We start from the raw sequence: 9,897 nt of genomic DNA on the forward strand, positions 1-9,897 counted from the left end.
AATACGAAAGGATGGGGTAGGTTAAGGGATATTAAAACTATACTCATTATTCATAGTAGGCTATAAATGGTTTCTGCTTATTACAAAGTCACAATGTAAAATAGCAAGGCATTTTTGAAATGCAATATGGAAGGGTAATAACACGGCAAATGATTGTATGTTATTGGCATGTGATTTTAAAACCGACGCATGCCTATATGATATGCAAATTAATATGTAAAACGCGCGCGTAGCGCGCGAAAAATTTTGGTTATATTTTTCGGGCACGTCGTTACAGCCCCCCCCCCCCCCCCCTCAATCCAATTGGGCTCCTACGCCTATGGTAGTAAACATTTAAAACTTCCCGAAATATTTCATTCGACGTGGGTTTCGCTTTGTAAACTCTTTTTTTAATTAGAAATTTGTATGTAGAAAAGGGGCACATTTTTGACCTGAGGAAAAGTGGGGGGGCACGTGCCCCCTGTGCCCCCCCGGTTCCGCCGCCCTTGGTTATGAAAGTCCCCAGTTTAACTCAAGTACGTGCTACACATCAGTGTTGTAGTCAAGGATCTTATCCGAGCACCAAGTGCTTCCGACTGAGTACCAAGTACCACAGTCCGAGTACTGCTTCTTAGAAACCGAGTACCATATATGAGGACAGCATTGCTGAATCCAAGTACAGTAAAGGTACTTACATACCAGTACTTTTGAGTACTTTTGATTTCTTATCAACAAGAACATTATGCTGCACACATGCTGAACACATGCTACACACATGCTGCACACATGACACACACATGCTGCACACATGCTACACACATGCTACACACATGCTGCACACATGCTGCACACATGCTGCACACATGCTGCACATATGCTGCACACACGCTGCACACATGCTGCACACATGCTGCTGCCTGATGGTCACTGATTGTACTCAATGGATTATAAGAGTGGAATGTGATGACCCTGCTCCGATCTTGTTATTGTTAGCCGTAATAAAAATGTCTACTTTGATATTGGGTAGACGAAGCGGTTTACTGCTGTACAGTCAGTGTTAAGAAACTGTTGTTTTGTTAACATAAGTACTCGTAAAGCACTCATCCTAAGCAAGTATCAAGTACTTTCAATCGAGTTCGAGTACTAAACAACGAGTGCTAGTGGTACTTAAACATCCCAGTAATTTTCACCTAGTGCGAGTATACGGATTACTTGTACCGAGGTACTCGTGTAGTATACTCAAGTACGGATTCCTTTTCGAATGCTTCAACACTGGTGCTGTACACATTAGTTTACAACACACAACTGTAATCCAATCGTATCGTCATCATCACCATCATTTTCATCGTCGATTCCATCGTCAACGTCATCGATATAGTCATCGTCATTATAATAGTCATCGACGTCATCGTCACTGTAATCACCGTCGTCGTTGTAATCTTCGTCATGGTAATCGTCATCTTCAGCGTAATCGTCATTGTAATAGTTATCGTCACTGTAATCGTCATCGTAGTCGTAATCTTCGTCATTGTAATCGTCACTGTGATCGTCGTCTTCAGCGTAATCGTCATTGTTATCATTGTCGTCACTGTAATCGTCTTCGTCACTGTAATCGTCGTCGTCGTTGTAATCTTCATCATCGTAATCGTCACTGAGATCGTCATCGTCATCGTCAACGTAATCGTCATCGTAAACTTCATCGTCATAACATCGTCATCATCCATGTTGCTCTCCTCATCGCCAACAGTTTTACTATGCATTAAATATATGATCAGATCGGGTAAGAGGTTATTAAGGTCCAAATTTGAGTTAAAATGTTGAATTGGAAGCCACCCGACGTGTAAGTTGTAATCCATAAGCCCTTTCGGGTTTCTCCCACATTTGTAGTCGCTTCAGCGTCGTAAAAATAATTGCTGATTATTATTATTATTAAGGTGGGCGGATTCATAACGAAATCACACATTATTAATACTCAATACTACATGACAATATCCCAGGGGATTGTACGTCGTTCTTCTGCAGAAGAGAATTCAATTAATTTAAGAGAGTTCATTGATATTATCAGAAATGCGAAGGATTATTTTAGACTGATGAAGGTGTCGGAAAACTTAAGTAACATGGGAAAAATCCATGTTTGTTTTCTTCTAAAGCTTCTCACAAATGTCTTACTACACATAAAGAGTCTGAAGAGTGTAACATAGATACGCGTTTCCTTGTTGGTAATTGTAATATATTGTTACAACTGAGTCATGTAACAACTGTCTATACCTTAAATAACATATATTAAACTATATTAATATTTGCTCGAAGTTGGGCAGTAATAATTCAATGTAATAATGGAGACATGTAATATCAGGCTGTACTAACGAATCGTATTTCCATAATCCTCTTCATTTATGTTCAAATGGGCTTATAGTGAGTGAATAACCGAGTCATGTAATTAACTACTGCCTCTACCAACAAATTATACTTTACAAAATCGCCCCATGTTTCGTTCAAAGCGTAATTTTTGTAATAACTGGTTTATGTAATAACTGATTTATGTAATAACTGGTTTATGTAATTACTGGTTTATGTAATAACTGGCTTATGTAATAACCGAATACAAATAATTCATCCTAACTTACGTTTTATAAGGGGCTTATAATATCATACGGTTACAAGTAACTACCAAATCACATTAAGAAATCGTCCTCTCTTACGTTTGAAGGGGCTAGTAATATCATGTTATAAGTTAGTCATGTATTAACTGCCGACTAAAAAATCACTTTCCAAAATCCCCCTTACCTAAAAATAAGTTTAAGGGGCTAGACACATCATCCGTTTTGACCTCCGTTATAGTTCAGATTTGAGTTTCGCAACATGTAGAAAAAAAATATACGTTAGACAGGAAGCAGCACTTTTCTTTGTAACGACTTTGTGTCGATTTTTTTTCTCAGGAAATATCATTCACCCCCAAACTGGCCACACGGAGATGTACTTCGATACATCACAAATGGCGCAATACGTCAAGATTTTTAGGGGGAATTAATTTGTGTTATTGAATCCTTTCTGTCTGAGCAGCAAAAAGTAAGACCTGCTGTGTATAGGGACTGTTGGAAACTTTAAGTAATTTTAGCAATTTCTCTTACCCTAAAATTAAAATAAAGTACAAATAACACCCGACCCATACATTTTTTTTGTCAGTTTATTTAGTGAATGGTTCAGACCAAAGTTTACAAAACCATACCTCGATTAGTAATGAATGAAAACTAACAACAGAGTGTACGTAAATATATATGAACGTATACGCGCAATGTCAGCGATATCAATAATTATTATTTCAATATTGTAAGAAGTTTCAGTTTATTTAATTGCTGGATATTCTGCTCAAGCTTCCTTGTGAAAATATTCTTTTGTATCTTCGAGATCAATCTCAAGTATCCTATTAATGTAACATTTAAACAAAAAGACCACATATTATCAGTTTCTTCAAATGGGCTGTCCATGCGCGTGACGGTTGAAAAACGGACAAAGGCTGATAAAAATAAAACAACCAATACTTATGTTAGGCTGTTCAAGTGGATCAAATTTCAGTATCAATGTGTTATGTTGACGGGTGTGAGAAAGGAACCAACCTTCCAATCAGTCCTAAAGACACCTTAAAATGAAATAAACTGTGGCAGGTACTTACATGACGTGAGAAAGGAACCAATCTTCCCCTCCTCACGACCCCTTAAAAGGAAATAAACTGTGGCAGGTACTCACGTGACGTGATATGCAAAGTGGTTTGATCTTGAAATGTAACAAATCTCAATATGTTTGTTTCTTTACAAGATATACATCAGAGAGCTAAGACTTAGTATGAAAACAAGTGCATGTTAAAGGGGATGTACACTCTCAGTACGTGTTTGTGTAACGAACAAAAGACAATATAGACTAGACTAGCGTAGACAAGATTCGAATAGACTACATTCTGGCCACACTGGACAAGGCAAGGCAAGGCAAGACAAGTCCAAAAACAGTATAATTGGGCAGGGCAGGACAGACCAGGAATGGACAGGACAGAACGGAACAGGACGTAAAAGACATGAAAAAGCAGTACTGAGAGGGACAGGACAGGACAGAGCAGGACAGGACAGGACGAGACGGTAGGTGGAACAGGATAGCACATTACATAACTGAACACGGCAGGACAGAGGACATGTTGCAACAGGGAAATTCGCATATTTTGTCAAAACTCGCATCATTTATCACATAGACCTATGAACGTACTTTGAATACGGTTGCATAAACATGTTGCCAAGGAAAAGTCGAGGTATTATCATTATAGTCTAAGGAGGATTTCGAATGAATCGGAGTCCTTGTGTACACTGCTATATATATATATATATATATATATATATATATATATATATGTATATATACACACAGGATTTGTTCATCAAACTAACATAATGTACGGCGGTAACCCGAAAAATAATTCCGTTTTATCATCATTGGTAGCACGTATTATGACCAAGACTCACATGTCTTTGGACACAATTGTGAGAATTCCGATGAGAAATGTGCGAAGTGAAAACTACATCCAGCCACTCAGTTAATCCCCCGAGGTTACGTATCAATGACCGTGTAAATAACCCCACCCCCGCCCTCCTACGAAATTAGGAGAAAAGTCTAATGGAATATTGTGCGAACTTTGCACGCCTGCGAAAATTGAAAACTGCGAAAGGGCACTGGGTGTTTGCTATCAATATTCAACGTATGGTAACACTCAACGTATAGCTAAACCAGGGAACAGTCACCGACCTCCTTCGCTGAATAATACATAGCGTCATCATTCGGCCACTAATACCAAGGCGCGAATCCAAGGCGCGAATCCAGATGGATGTAGGTGCATTCACCAGCCATTGAAATCTCTCACAAAACTTACAAGGTAGTTAGTAGTATTCCATGTTAAGCTAATTACAGACCTAATTTATCGTCTAAATATGTCTCAGAATGCATCATTTGACGTCCAAAATTTTGATTAATTTTTTTATAAAAGGAAGATCGGCCTGGAGGACCTCGGGATCACCTTGTCCTTTATGAAATCACTTGCTTTTTATATATACATATATATATATATATGATATAGTATACCTATATACGGTAACTTATAGCATGTTGTTACTCGAGTTTCACGCCTGTAGTGCGCGGCGATCATCACACAACTGGCCGTTAACATTCGTGTATGTGACCTTATCATGTTTTTTCTACCTAGCACGGTCGAGCAGTTTGTTGACATACCTATACTGTTCCTTACAGCATGTTGAATTGAATTAAAATTGTGGTGACTTGGAAAATTCAGAACAGTGGAAAAACTCGAACCCCGGCCTCCCGCTATATATGCGGACTCCCTAACCACTAGGCTATAGACGCTGATTGTATGTCCAGAGGTTCGAAACCGGAGAGGAAGGTCGTGATTCCACTGTAGGCGTTCGTCACCTGTATTGAACAAATACTAGTTCTGTTTTGGTGACATATTTTGCCTTACTCTAGAGATCAAACATGATGCTAACCAACTCGAAAACATTTGTGATTCCTAAAACCGGATCATATCCTTTCCCAAATAGTATTCGCAGTAACTGTGCGGTTCACATGTATCACTTCAATATATCTCTTTAACATCGAATCTTAAAGTGATATTCCGGTCTAACCAAGGAATTTTACACAACGTAGAAATTTTGAAATGCCAACACCACACCTGCTGACTGGACAATGATTCCATAAAAACTTCCAAGTTAAAAGTAAAAAATATATTGATTCTTGTCAAAAGGGCAAACCGTTCTTTTTATAGCTATGACGTCATATTTTAACGTTGCTATTAGTCTGATGTTCTTGTATGTATTTTAAAGCTTTCAACCTAGAACAATCCATAAAGTTGCTCGGGGGTGTTTATATATGATTACGTGTACTATTTCTCGTAGTCTTATACGACTCCGTGTAGACTATATAGTCAGAAGAATTAGTAAGCTCGATAAAAAACAACAGTAACAACAGCAAAACAAAGACAACACAAAAGTGAAAGAAAAGGAAACTAAACTACTAATCATGTCACTACACGAGTGTACGCGAAAATGCGTTATATATTAATATATATATTAATATATACAAATAATAGTTTGATAAAAAAACCCAACATATATAGTTACAAGAGTATGAAAATACATTACTTAGTATAATAATATATGAATGTAGATCCCCAAATACAGTATATAATATATTAATATAGATCCCCAAAATACAGTAATAATATATTAATATAGATCCCCAAATACAGTATAAAATATATTAATATAGATCCCCAAATACAGTAATAATATATTAATATAAATCCCCAAATACAGTAATAATATATTAATGTAGATCCCCAAATACAGTGATAATATATTAATATAGATCCCCAAATACAGTAATAATATATTAATGTAGATCCCCAAAATACAGTAATAATATATTAATATAGATCCCCAAATACAGTGATAATATATTAATATAGATCCCCAAATACAGTAATAATATATTAATGTAGATCCCCAAATACAGTGATAAAATATTAACATAGATCCCCAAATACAGTATATAATATATTAATATAGACCCCCAAATACAGTGATAAAATATTAACATAGATCCCCAAATACAGTATAAAATATATTAATATAGATCCCCAAATACAGTAATAATATATTAATGTAGATCCCCAAAATACAGTAATAATATATTAATATAGATCCCCTAATACAGTATAAAATATATTAATACAGATCCCCAAATACAGTAATAATATATTAATGTAGATCCCCAAATACAGTAATAATATATTAATATAGATCCCCAAATACAGTGATAATATATTAACATAGATCCCCAAATACAGTATATAATATATTAATATAGACCCCCAAATACAGTGATAAAACATTAACATAGATCCCCAAATACAGTATATAATATATTAATATTGATCCCAAATACAATAAATAATATATTAATATATAGATCCCCAAATAAGTAATAATATATTAATATAGATCCCCAAATACAGTATAAAATATATTAATATAGATCCCCAAATACAGTAATAATATATTAATGTAGATCCCCAAAATACAGTAATAATATATAAATATAGATCCCCAAATACAGTAATAATATATTAATATAGACCCCCAAATACAGTGATAATACATTCATATAGATCCCCAAATACAGTATATAATATATTAATATTGATCCCAAATACAATAAATAATATATTAATATATAGATCCCCAAATAAGTAATAATATATTAATGTAGATCCCCAAATACAGTAATAATATAATAATATAGATCCCCAAATACAGTAATAATATATTAATATAGTTCCCCAAATACAGTATATAATATAATTAATATACATCCGCAAATACAGTATATAATATAATTAATATACATCCCCAAATACAGTAATATAGTATATATAATCCGGCATTCACATATTGTCAAAATATTTAAATAGATGAATATTCATATTGATGCAGAAATACAGAAATAAAAGTTCAATATCGATAAGTATGTCGCATATGAAATACAAATTTAGTATCAGCACTATATGAGTATCAAAATACGTATATCTGTATACTATACCCGTTTATGCATCTCTCTTCCATAAAGTGCCACTATAATTGTTTTTCAATCTTACTTTAATTCAACCAGAGCCGCATATAGAGAGAGTTTGGCCAACTGGCGATTTGTGACGTCACACGCAAACCATGGGCATCAAAATAGGTCCAGTTGTCGTTACCAGTTGCGCGAAACACGAAAAACACCACACACAATATATAGCAGCTTTGCAAACTGTGCTCGTTGCGAACAAACGAAGCGACTCAGAATGTCAGATTTTGACAGGCATACGAGGAACAAAATGGATATCAGGTAATGAATTAGAGTATGCGTTAGTAAATGATATTTACGTTTTATCTTCACACCTGAAATGCATAGAAAACTAGCTGAAAACCTGTCATTACACTTGTTTTATTTTACGCCTCATACTACTAGTCCTACTTTAGTCATACAAACGAAAAGCACACATCACAGTACTGGCTAGGCTAGATTACAGACGCACAACTATAGCATCAGGCCTACATTAATAGATCCTTCAATTAAATAAAGTAGGCCTACACAAAAAATGACAATTTATGCTTCACTGATCTTTTCAGGTTTGCCAAAAAGTGGTTGTACCAGAGGTCATTGTATTCAACTCCAGAAGTTACATAGTAGGATTAATATTCGGCATAACTTTTTCTCTAAAGTCTAATACAACTTATACAAGGGTTGTGAATGAATGGAATGGTATGCCTGAGAAGGTTGAATTGTAAGTAGTGTGAATGGGTTTAAGAATACTTTGGATGAGTACATTAAGCATTGTAATTGGGTATGACATTTGATGTCCTCGGTTTTATTCCTCTCATATAGCCTTAGGGTCCTTAATGGGGACTTGAATGTCTCTCCTGGTCTTTTTTTCTACTAAACTAAACTATATACTTGAGTGTAGGAGTTAGCAATAGTTGGGAGTCTGTGGGCAAACCTAAGACTGATATTGTGGTGTTAATTTCTCAGGAATGTAGTACTAGGCTATAGTAGGTGCAACAGATTGAATGGGTCTGTCGAGAAAAAAAAACCTGCAACAACTGAATACTGGTGTATGTTGTAGCTTATGTATTTTCCATTAACATATATACTATATGGTCATGTCCTTAATAAGGTTTCATGGATCACACTGACATAGTGTGCCTACTTGTCAGTGTTGTCAACTGAGCACAGGGCTGATGACATCATTCAGTTTGTTATTATGCAGACAGCAAATGGCCATATTGGTAATTATTAAAATACTTATTCTTCATACTGCCCTTACTGGCCTTACCTGAACAGTGATGTATAAAAATGCAAGAAGTCGTTATGCTTTTCATTTAAGAATCGTTTCAGCCTGTCCTATTTCAAACATATGATTGGCAGGTTTCCACGTTACATAGCTTATCAAAATGGAGCTGTTCTGTAAAGCAAGAAAATCACACATATGCATGCATACAAACACACTCATATAACAATTTCTGAATATCTTTTCAGCTGCCCAAAGGTACTGGAATGCAAGCTCTGTTGAGTGAATTAAAAAACCCTCATTGTACTCTTTTATTATGGTCAGCGTAGCTGGAACCAGCAATGATGGTGATGTGGATTTGACAGTACCTAGACAAGAATTCAATAGCTGCTTTGTGTTGAAGTGGGTTCAACTTGCTCAAGGCCATGACAGGATGACGACTAGACATCAGGATGAATTATCTGTTGCAGAGCTCTATAAACCAGGCAGTTGTTAAAACATCCATTGGGTGACCCTCACAGTCTACCAAGCACTGCATCGCAGAAGCAAAATGAAGTGTGTGTGATATCTTCATCTTATGAGAGTGGAATGGTATCAGTGTGGCCTCTGTCAATTTGGCTTCAAGTCTTTGTTTTCTTGAAAGCTGAGAAGATCTTTCAGTGGTTTCACACTGACCTCTGTACTTGACAATTCATGTGTATTTGCCAGCTCAGGAGGAAGCCAGATTTTAATTACATTAACCAATGCTGACTTTTTTTTGGACATGTGGTACATCTGCAAGGAGGTGAAGGAAGCAGTTGGAGTTGCATGGATGTGGAATCTTGTTGATAGTCTGGCAGTCTTATCCACAGATTATCCCAAAGCTTCTCCACATTGCCACATTCAGAACTTATTACATTGATAAACTTGAAAATTGCAGGAATCTAACGAAGCACCCATCAAGGGAATTTGTTTGTATAATTATTGAAAGCTGTGACCTTCTGATGTGACAGACTAATGTGAAATAAAGGGCAGTAGATTACCTTGTAAATGAA

At 35.8% G+C, this 9,897-nt stretch overlaps 1 long non-coding RNA gene across 1 annotated transcript; it reads left to right on the forward strand.

Annotated features, from left to right (window-relative positions):
• The first annotated feature begins 7,708 nt into the window (after positions 1-7,708).
• Positions 7,709-9,897, forward strand: LOC139975879 (uncharacterized). The gene is made up of 2 exons (XR_011795940.1): positions 7,709-7,920; positions 9,112-9,897. It is a non-coding gene; the product is annotated as an uncharacterized lncRNA (long non-coding RNA).

The sequence above is a fragment of the Apostichopus japonicus genome, chromosome 11, assembly GCF_037975245.1.
Source record: "Apostichopus japonicus isolate 1M-3 chromosome 11, ASM3797524v1, whole genome shotgun sequence".
Lineage (NCBI taxonomy): Eukaryota > Metazoa > Echinodermata > Holothuroidea > Aspidochirotida > Stichopodidae > Apostichopus > Apostichopus japonicus.